Here is an 11,723-nt window from a genome sequence, read left to right as displayed (position 1 = left end):
GAAAGACCATTCATTCAGAAAACATGAAGATCTTTACCTGTAAAATTGAGCATGAGGCTGTATTTATCATACAACTTATTAAACAGCTGCAAATAACAGCAAATTGAAGTCCAGTAATTTAGATTCAGCAATTAAAAAAAACAATGACAGGTATTAAGCATGTAACAAATACTATCAGTTACAATAAGCTCACAATATTTAGACTGTGGAGCCTTCTTCAGGTGTGAAGAAGACCACACCCGAAGAAGGCTCCACAGCCAAAATATTGTGCTTATTTTTCTTCTCTTTTCAGCACGGAATAAACCTTTACTTGTTCCCATCGGTTACAATACTCACTTGCTGTGCAAGACTCATTTGTTTGTAGAAATGGCACTGCTGCTTTTTCTCATACCTCAAATCTTAATGCTGCTTGTGTGTGCCAGGTTTATTTTTCAAAGCTGTGTGTTACTATCGTTGTGTGTGCCCTGCCACGAACTGCTGGCCTGTGCAGTGTGCAGGCCCACCTCACATCCTGTTCCTGCTGGCTGGGGCTCCAGCTCCCTCTCTAAGGATAAAGCAGTTTCTGAAAATGGAAGGACAGTTATCTTTGTCCCAGAGTCTTCATTTTACACACCATTTTAAAACGAAATGTTCTGTTCTTCAGCTGGCCCTTCTGGTGAAATTCAACAGGTGTGATCAGGCACATGTAGGCTTTTGAGATGCTGCACAACAGAGGAAGATGGGGGAAAAAGCAACACATTGCAAATGTCATCTCTGAAAAGGAGATAACCCAATTGATTCACAGTTATTCACATGAATACTAGAATACAACAGAAAGACATACAGACTTTATGATGTTCAAAAGAACTACATACTATTGTTATTGATAATTGCAGTATTATTGATAAGGACAGCTCTTCAATTTCTATTTTAGACAATCATATCAAGTGTTCTTTTTAATTTACTTTCTATGACATAGCATCCTCTTTCTAAGGCTCATATCATATTTCCCCATGCAATAAGCGAACACTTGAAGGTTTGTGACAGACTAAAACATGAACCGGATTCTGAAACTTTTAGTTTAGCAGGAAGTGTTGAAAAACTGAAAAGAACTATGGCCTTGGCTTTATAAGCCACGTAAAAAAGTCAACATCCATTGCTGGAAGAAGAAATGTTTCTGTAGTCCTGTTTCTCACGATATTGTACATAGAGGCATATTTTCATTCAGCATGAAAAGATGAACCAATATTTGCTTAAATAATGCAAACAGCCTTGGCCTTTGCCATCAGACTAAAGCCCAAGATGTAGTTTGAAATGATACTATAACTAAAGGCAGCAGTGTGGAGTTGTAATTAAAGCTCTGTACTCACAATGGCATGAAGTGTGGGTTCAAACCTCGGGTATTCAGATTGCTCCAATAAAATCCCCAGCTGTATCAACTGGTACGCATGGAATCTTTTTTGGTGAGGTGTCCGATAAAAATCCTTTTAGCCCCACTTACCAATGTTTTACAAATAAAGTACATCTGTACAATGTGTTTATGGATACAGGAAACCCTAACTATGATATACAATTCACCACAGATTTAGAGGTCACAGGACAAAAAAGGAAATAATGTTAAATAATTATAATTATAATATGCTGCTTATAGTCATGAATTTAGACTCTGCAGATCTTTGACATTCACACATTTGGTATTAAAATTCTGGGGATAACCGGAATATTTTAGTGAAATACAGGAAAAGCTTATGAAAATCTTGATAATTATTCTGTAAGTCAATAAAATTACTGTACTTTTATTGCATCTCCCTTTTGCACCCAAAGAAGTGTTTTTAAGGTTATCAACTTCTATCTAAATACACAATTTTTATTCTCCCAAACCTGATTGTCTTCTCACATAGTTTACTGTTTTGATGAAAGATTAGAACTGCTTAATGTATCAACATCTTCATTTCCTTTGTTATTGTGACCTTGTAATTTGGCTTAGTGCCCATAGGCGGAGCGGTGGCACTGTGGCTGAGGATCTGAGCCTGTAATAATATATTAATAATAATAAACTTTATATAGCACTTTTAAAGGTGGCTTCTCAAAGTGCTTTACAGGATGACAATAACAATAAATAAGAATTTATTCTGTAGCTGTAGGGTTGCCAGTTCAAATCCCGCAGCCGGCAGAGGAATCCTACTCTGTTGGGCCCCTGAGCAAGGCCCTTCACCCCAACTGCTCCAGGGCCGCTGTATAAATGGCTGACCCTGCACTCTTACCCCAAGCTTCTCTCCCTGTCTGTGTGTCTCATGGAGAGCAAGCTGGGGTCTGCGAAAAGACAAATTCCTAATGCAAGAAAGTGTATATGGCCAATAAAGTGATCTTATCTCTTATAGTCACAGGCTAATCTTCATAATTTATACAACATTGTTGATGTTTTCCCTTTCAAGTTACCGAACAGCACCTTTTCTGAACCAATGAGCTCTTCCAAGGTGAACATTCATAAAAAAAACAAGGCTTGGACTTCCAAACAATCTACTTTCTTGGATGTTTCTTGGACAGCATGATTATTCTGCCATAGCAATATTTGCTTGCACGACTACCAGTTTTTCTGCATCTGCTGCCAGTGGACTGCATTCCATTTTTACAAATGGGACATTTTCAAAAACATGTATCGTTTTTGTTTTGAACTGTTTTACGTTCTGTCATAATTGCAGACAATCGGATTCCATCTCCAACGGAATTGTGGCAACATATGAAAATCCTGTTTACTGCGTTCGGTAATGAGGAGGAGGTAACATGTAGCTACAGGTAATGGCCAAAACAAAGAAATGTCACTTAATAGGAAGTTTGGCCACAGTGTGCAGCCAGTACGGCCTGGAGCAAAGTGTGCGGTGGAGCAATCAATCTACTGGGGTCTGGAGTTAAACAGAAAGAATGCTTAATCCATCTCTGGATTATGGGAGGCACCGTTCCTTAATGAGAAGAGTCAATCAACCCAGACCTGGTTGCTACAGGTAGAAAATGCTGCCGCACCCATTGCTCCAGAACATCCCACAAAAGCTGGATTGGGTTCAGATCTGGTGACATGAGAAGACTACTACATACTGTATTGATGACATCAGAGTCATGCTCATCACAGCACTGGGTGCCCACATGTACTCTGTGGATGTGGGAACTGTCATCCTGGAAGACAAACAAGGCAACAAACAAAAAAACAAAATACAAAAAACTAGGTGCCCCCATAATTTTGACTGCCCCAGAAACACATGGTATGTGCACAAAGCACTACACTCTTAAAAGAAAGGCGAGGGTTGGATGGGGGGGGTGACCTCTGCTATCTATTGGACCAAAGTGCTGACTCGTGTCTAGATCACTTGTTGAGCATCACTTCATTCTGGAGCTTGACAGGGGAAGGTCAGATATTCATATTCAATACAGAATACACATCAGCAAATTTCTACTTACAGATCTACATATTTAGAACACAAATAAGATATTTAAAAGGAACTTATGCTTTGCAAGGAATTGTGTTCTTTCAAAATGTGGACCCAGCCCTTTCCAATGTACACAAGGTTAGAGAAAACAAACGGTAGAATGGAAAAAGTAAAATTACAACGTAGCTACTGTATGCTATGAGAAAACAAAGCAAAAACCAAGTTATCCCACCTTAATACCCAATACCATAGTAGATACCGTGGTGGACAAAGCGATCATCAGGAAGAATTACTGATAAGCTTTCATCGGTGTATTGGACACTGTCAAGTGCACTGGAACTGCTGGTCAATGCCTCCAAAGCCTATGGAGAAACTTAAAGCTAAGAATTCGGTGTCATCTATAAAAAGACAATACACCCCTGTACAACAGCATCAGATGGGAACACATTTGATGTTTCCAGCACATGGAATGCAACTCTTTTTTTTGTTTTGGTCCATTCCTTCTTGTAATGTTATTTTGTAAGGAGTGGTTGCCTTGGAAGGTGAACTATAACTTCAAAAATGTAAGTACTGTGATTTTAGACATTACACTGCATATTTTGGTAGATACCTTTGATAAGGATGTACTTTTGCTTTTGTTTCAGTATCCAAGTAACAGTATCTCACTGATCATGCAAATGCATACTGGTCAGATGGCCTGACTACTTACAGTATACTCACATTTACAGCTAGTACTTTTTAGTGGAAGAGCTCATCCATTTATATCTGATTTTTTAGATTCATATATTATTGTCCTTGAGGATTAAAATGAGATACCTAAAAATAATGTTTTAGTCACATACTTATAAAATTAATTTTGAAAGTGACAAATACCAGTAAACATAAAACAAAAAATAAAAATAGATGAAATCTGTAATAAAACTGAATTTAATAGGTGTGACTTACAGACTGCTGGTGGCAGTAGTTTTTCCAAAGAATAAATATATACACAAAACTTATCTACAACTTACAATTTACATGGTAAGTGTACGAGAGCAACCAACCACAGACAATACTTAACACTTTAATGGGAAGAAATAAAATCAGTCCTAATTTTTACAGAAAGGCTTTGTTGCAAAAAGTCCCATGGGGATATATTGAAATTCCATGACTTGGGTGTCATTTTTATACTTTTTTTTTTTGCAAAGGCAACTTAATTCGACAAGAGAAGCTTCATGATTTACAAACATGCTCTAAAGTTCAATCTTCCTACACTTTAACATGGAAACTCTAAAAAGGACAGCTTAAGTGTACAATTCATCTAATAAAAGAGCCAAATGAAAGGCTTTATTAAAACTGTTTTACAAAATTAAAACTAAAATCATAATACAATATTTACCTTTTATCTAGTAGGTTCCAACCGAGGAACATGATAGTGTCGAATGTTTAACTATGCAAAATGACTTTTTTAATTCATGATTTTACAAACCAGTCTGCAACCTGCTTGTTGCAGTTCTAATCCTGAGTTCTAAGCGTTGGTAATGGAAACATTCAGCCTGTCAGTTTACACTTAACTGTAGAGCCATTTTTTAAGTATAACTATAGGTCGCATTTCTTGAAGCTGCTTTAGCAAAAGGTCAGCACCATCAGAAAAGGTTTTGTCCACCACAATTTTCACATTTTTTACCGATGTAAGATTCAAGGGGTTTCTAAAATCTATTAGGTTTTGACAATCTCTGGTCCTAATGTGAGTTTCAGATGTTTTACAGATGATATTCTCTGTTTTCTGCTGCAGGGTTCTTGGCTGCTTCGATGCAATGTCATCAGGATGATTCTCCTTAGCTTTCCTCTTTGGAGCACGTGAAGACTCTTCAAGGAACTTTAGGAAAGAGACTTCAAATCCCATCGGCTTGAATGTACTCAAAGCAATGTTTTGCTGTGGTTGCTGGGGTTGTGCAGGAGGGCCGGTAGTCGAGGTGGTAGATTCTGAGCAATTACACGCATTGCTTCCTTCATCGTGTAACTTGGGTTTTAACCCTTCCTCGTTTTTCTTCTCTTTAATCTGTGTACATTCCTTGGGTCTTTTTTTCAGGGGTCGGCCTCTCTTGCTTTTAACCAACACGTTCGACACAGTCAGGGCCCATTTCCGTCTGGCTTTCCTCTTCCTAGTGGGTTTGACTCCAGAACTTTCATCAGTGGACTGCTTGGCATCGGACAATTCGGTATTTTCGTCAGCCTCATCCTTACAGGAAATTGCTTTTGAGCTCTCAGTTTCACTTCCTTCGGGGCAGGTCTCCGCTGTATCTTCATTGTCTGAAGTCTCTGTCACAGTGCCCTCCGATTTCTCAGTCTCCCTGTCTCTTTTAGTCGATTTTGCTTTATACCTGTGATGTGAACGCTTCTTGCAAAGAATAAAATCACCTCTTCGCTCCTCTATGTATCGATCTGTTAGACTATGTGTTGTATAGTGTCTGAAGATGTTGCGTTCAGAGCTTACAACTGAAAAACAGCCTTTTATCATGCAAGGAAACTGTAAAGGGAATTTTTTAGTACACATGGCCAAAGCTTCCTCATTGGTTTTCAACGTAGGTCTCTCAAATTTTGTCCAGAAGGCTCTCTTTGAACTATTTCTTCTCCTTTTGTCATTTCTCTTGAATTTTGGCTTCTTATTATTTTGAACATTCTCTTTCCCATTCAGTTTAACTCCAGCAGACTTTGACTTCTTGTTAAAGTGTTTGATTTTAGATCCAGTTTCTTGGCTATATTTTTTCCTTGGTCTGATTAAATGGGCTCTGTGGTACTCTCTGTGCTTTTTCAAGAGGTGTCGCAACAGATTGGATCTGGTGGCATAGACACGGTCACAACCCTCACAGTCGCATTTAAACAAACCTTCCCCTCCTTCACTCTTGAGAACTTTATTTTCATGGTCCCCTTGAATGTGGCTGATGTACTTCCAAAATGCAGTAAAAGAGGCTGTGCAATTAGCCTGGTCACACTGAAACCTCCCCAAGTTCATGTTCGACATCAGAGCTCCAGCTTCATCCAGGCTAAATTTGTGAAGATGCAGGTAGTGCTGCAAGAGACTAGTCACTTCTGGGAATATTCTTGAGCAGTCTTTGACTTGGCACCTGAACTCTTTGATCTGATGCTCCTCCTCTTCCACCTCATCTCTGACCTCATCCGATTCTTCTTCGTTGTCGTTGTCAAAACGAGGCAGCTCAGACTGATGCACAGCTCTGTAATGAAGAATTAAGTTCTGCTGTATTGTGAAGGCAGCAAAGCAGCCTTGGTGTACACAGCGGTACGGTCTGTATGGACTGTAAGAACAGACAGTCTCATCGTCTTTTGCTACTGCTTTTTTTTCCTTCCTTTCCTTAGGTTTTGTCTTCCGAAGTTTTTCGGTTTGGGGTTTTTCCACTTTAGGCTTGCTCAATTTAGGCTTCTTCAACGTGTCTGGGCCACAACCTGCTGCCGAGAATAAACCAAGAGCTGCTTGTCCTGCGGCAAGTAACCCTGCTACAGGCTGCTGTGCTACAGAGGCTCCCGCAGGCAGAGAGCTCACGGTAGGCTGCCCAGCAACAGCCAGCCCCACTGCAAGCTGCCCTGCTGAAGATTGCTCAGCTCCAGGAAGTAGCACTGGAGCCTGTGCTTCTACAAGAGGCCCAGTGACAGGAAGGGCCAGTGGAGATTGGACTTCTGCTGTCTGCCTGGCTACAGGTATCTCTGGCATTGGCTGCACAGGGTGTGACAGCTGGTTATCTTCTGATAGCTCCCCAATGGCCTGGCTGGGTGCCGAATTCCCTTCGAATGAACTTAAAGTGTATTCTGGTTTCTTCACAGTCACATTTTCTTCCATCGGAAATGTATTCTGTACAGTGGACACTTCCGATGGCTCCTTCTTAAACTCTAGAGAAAGACACACCTGCTTAGCACTCTCATTAGCTTTCATCTGACTCAAGTCGGGCACATTCTCAACACAGAGAGGATTATTTTTGTTTGCTGTAACTCCACTGTTGCACAACAAGCCAGGAGGTGGCTTTTCAGATTTCCTGCTATATGGACGTTTTATTTTCATCCTAATCATATCCTCCTGTGATAAGCAATGCACTGTCTGACAATGTGCTCGCAGATTTGAGTTTCTGGTAAACGTCTTATTGCAAATCTGACAACGAAATGGAGCAAACTTCAATTGGTTCTTCCGGATCTCATTCATCATGTCTTCGGTGTAATTGTGCACTTTAGAATAGTGTTTGAATAATGCATCCTTTGTCATAGCACTGTAGGAACAACCTTCACTTTCGCATACAAACGGCTTAATAAGGGTTTCAACGGACTGCACTTCCTTGGTTACAATAACGGGCTTTGGAGCATCCACATGATTATTTAAAGTTACAGCATTGGCTGCATGACTATCCTCATTGCTTTCTTTATTTAAATTTAGTCTCTCAAAAGCTCTTTGAATTTCCATTATTTTTTCATCATCTTTTTCAATGCCACAGCCTGAATCTTGATTATTTGTAGACTCTTCCCTTGGAAGGGACACTCCTGGGACCAGGGGGGACTCCCCACTAGGCAGAGAGTTACTCATCAATGCCACTGAAACATCATTCACTGCTACTCCATCATTGTTCATTTTAATTTTCTGCTCACTGGTGGATGTGGTCTGAATCACCTCGGACAACTCTGAGCTCTGCCTTCTCTCAACAAACTCCGAGTTTTGCTGTAAACTGGTATTTGCCACAGGATCTAATGTTTCCAATAAATTCCCTGTTTTCCCAGACTTTAAAAGATCAGCAGCCAAGATCTGGGCACGCAATTTTTTCTTCACATTCCTTTTCTTTTGAGTAGCATCATTAGGCTGATCCTGTTGTACTTTTAAAGGCTGCTGGGGGATTGCTGGAGCCACCTGTAGCAATGGATTTGACAATAAATTCTGTGTTAGGCTAGCCATTGCAGCCAGCAATCCATCATTCGGTAAGATGTTTTGCTGCAGGCTTCCCGTGTTAACCTGTGGGTCTTCATTTCCTTTACTCTTCATTAGGAGTGATTCGGCTCTCAATATTTGGTTGAGATGGTTTGTTACAAGGCTTAGATTATTTAAAGAAAGCTGGGAATTATTATCTGTTAGCATCTGTGAAAGCAGAGGATCAGAAAATATATCATTACAAAACCCAAGCTCTCCTCCCTTGGGCATATCTTCCCCAGAGCTATCATTTTCTGTCTTTACTTGGATTTTTCCAGTGTGTTGTATGACTGTGCTTTCTGGCAAACGTCCATCTGATTGGAAAGTACCACAAGGATTCTGAAACGTCTGCTGTGAAATTCCAGAGGGCTCAAAGAGATTTGGAATGGTTGCAGTTTCTAAAGATTGCTTCAGAATCTCATTATTTTGTTCAACTTCACTGGAATCACAAGCTGCACCATTAGCTTGGGGGAAAATCACATTCGGGAAAAACCTTCGCTCTGTATGGTCACTGGGCTCTAGTGACTGACTTGACTGGTCTTTCAAAGACATACCGGGGTTCAGGTTTGCAGATAACTGCTGATTAAGAATAAGATCAGCAAGAAATGAAGGAGGTATTGGATTCTGCTGAAACTCTGGAGTCATACTAGTTTCTTCAAAAGGTACACAATGAGAACGCTTTGACAAATGCCCACCAAGTGATTTTGGACTGGGGAACTCTCTGAAGCACCTACTGCAGATGAACTTGCCATCTTTTACAATAGCTGGCCACTTTGCTCTCTTGTTGTGTTTGGTTCTTTTTACTTTCAGAGTTTCATCTTCTGATTTCGGCACACTAGGCAGCCTGTGTTGGATAACATTAGCTCTTGCCTGCATGGTATTATTGCCTTGGGATGGAAAAACGGAATCAATACTGCCTTGGACTGGTGGATTAGCTACTCCTTCTACCGGAGAAGAGAAAGGAGGTAAGGAATTGCTTCCGATTTGTGGTAGGAGAAGAGGATTCACTGGAGGTTCTAGCTGACCTGATAGAACTGATGGTACCTTCAAGCTCTCCAAGTAGGAAGGCAATAATGGATGGGATATATTTTCCATTGCTGAGGGCAGCAAAGGCTTCGTCAGCTCTTCCACGTTAGAAGGCAGATTAGGATTTGATGAATTAAGCTGGGGTAGTGCTATCTTTGCCATACTACCCACTTGCGGGGATTCATTAGAATTTATATCATTGATCACATTTGAAGAATAACGTAGATGTGAACTTTCACATGAGGTGGGTGCTGTTGGATTGGAGCCATGATCTAATGGCAAATGTGGACATGCTTTTTCAGCATTATGAGTTTGTACATCAACCCGATCTGTTTCATTCCGTGTTGCTAAAACTGAATTTGTACTTTCTACTAACTGTGGGGTTAAAAGGGAATCTGAATTAGTGCTCAGTTGAGGCATCACAGTTGGTTCCACGTTTCCATCTGGTGGCGAATCCAAAACCTGACCTCCCCTATTATGCATCTGTGGTACTACAACTGAACTGGACTGAGAAATCAAAGTTGGATTTATTGAACAACTTGCTTGAGCATTTGGAAGGGGGGTTACTGTATTGCTTCGAGTGACTGCAGCTTGATTTGTTACACATACTTGTGTCAGAACATCCAACGTAGTTTTGTTCATCTGAGAAGACAGTTGACTGGCAAGAACTTGCAGATGCAAAGGTAACAGTTTCGCAGGACTTTCAGTTTGTAAAGTGAGATTTGGAGTGTTTTCATTTTGTGACAGCAAGAGTGGATTAGCTTCAATTTTTGACTGTAGTGGTATACTTTGGTTTTGAGGATTACCTAAATGGGACAACATGATTGGATTTATGATGTTCTCTATTTGGGTTGGCAAAACCTGGCTTGTTATATTTGCTGCGAGTGAAGTAAAAGCTGGGTTTGCTACTGTAGAAGTGAATGGTAGCATTGTGTTTGTTGTATTAATTTGTGAAACGGGTATTTTGCCCTTCTTAGCACTTGGAATTAAAAAAACAAGCTTCCCATCACTGGAAACATTTTTGATAGGAGTCCTTACAACTTTCTTGTTCTTGCGAGCCAGTTTTAATTCGGCATAGTATTCAGGGTGTGCTGCCTTCATGTGCTTACTGACGCTTCTTGTAGAACTGTAGTTCCGAGTGCAAGTCTCAAACGTGCAGTTAAACCTCTGGACAACCTTTACAGAACCTTCCATACTGGCTTGTTTTTCACCTTCAGCTTTCAGCACACTGCTCTTGTATACAGACGGTGGAATGACATTTATTCTCCCAATCACAGCAGCAGGTAGAGAACTAGTGTTTGGAACAGTCACTTCCGGAGATACAGGCAGCGGTCTGGGAACGGTCATTTCACCTAAACCCTCGGTTTTCACAGCTGAGACATTATTCGGGATTTGCTGTAAAGAACTAGACAGTGTATCTTGCGTGCTTTCGTTAATCTCGTTTGGTCCGCTTTTCAAAAGCGATTCCGGCTGCTCTAAAGGCTCTAGTTCTGTGTGGTCAGAATTCACAGCTATTCTTCCATTATCACAAGCTTCATTAACGGGCAATGCCTGCTGAAAATACGGAGTACTATTTTCCGTACAGCTGCTACTACAAACTGGCTCCTCTTTTGTTTTGGCTTCCAATAAACTTAATTCTAGTGGATATATGTTTGGATGTAGCAAAGGAGTCTGAGTTGCATCTGGAGACTGATTCAGATGAAACCAGTTTGGAGTTTGGTTAGGTAAAGAATCCTGATTGTGTAACAAACATTTATTTGCATCTTGTAAAACAACAGGTTGAGGAGGTGGTAGTGCAGTTTCACTCGAATCTTGTAAAATCTTTTGGGGAGGTAACAGAGACAGATTCTGAAACAATGATTGCCGGGCAGGGAGTGGAGCTGGTTGAGGGTCATGTATCATAGCTTGGTATGGATCAGATAGCTGAGATGGATTTTGTGACAAACTTCGATCTGGGTCTGGCAGCAGAGTTTGTGTTAAGTCCTCTAACACATTTTGACTAGGGTCTGGTAAGTCATTTGGAATTGGCGTTTCTAAAATTGAAGCATGGAGATTTGGTACTGGAGTTACATTGAGATGCTCTGTATTGGCTTCATTAGCCTCCTTTGACAGATTTTGGGATGAATCACACATCAAAGCCTGAGAGAAGTCTTGTATGTTCTGAATTGTGTTTTCTATTTTTATCTGCCTGATACCTGGTTGCAGAGTCTCATTTGGGAAATTAAATGAGCTTGATTCCACTGATGCATTCTGGAAGGTATCTGACATTTTGGGTGAGTTTGGATCCAAGGACATAGCTTGGCTTTGCTCTTCTAAGTGAGACTGGTTTGGGGCTGGAACTTCAGTCGTGTTCA

Source organism: Lepisosteus platostomus, chromosome 3 (assembly GCF_059453375.1).
Source record: "Lepisosteus platostomus isolate fLepPlt1 chromosome 3, fLepPlt1.hap1, whole genome shotgun sequence".
Classification (NCBI taxonomy): Eukaryota; Metazoa; Chordata; class Actinopteri; order Semionotiformes; family Lepisosteidae; genus Lepisosteus; species Lepisosteus platostomus.
This window is presented reverse-complemented; position numbering follows the sequence as displayed.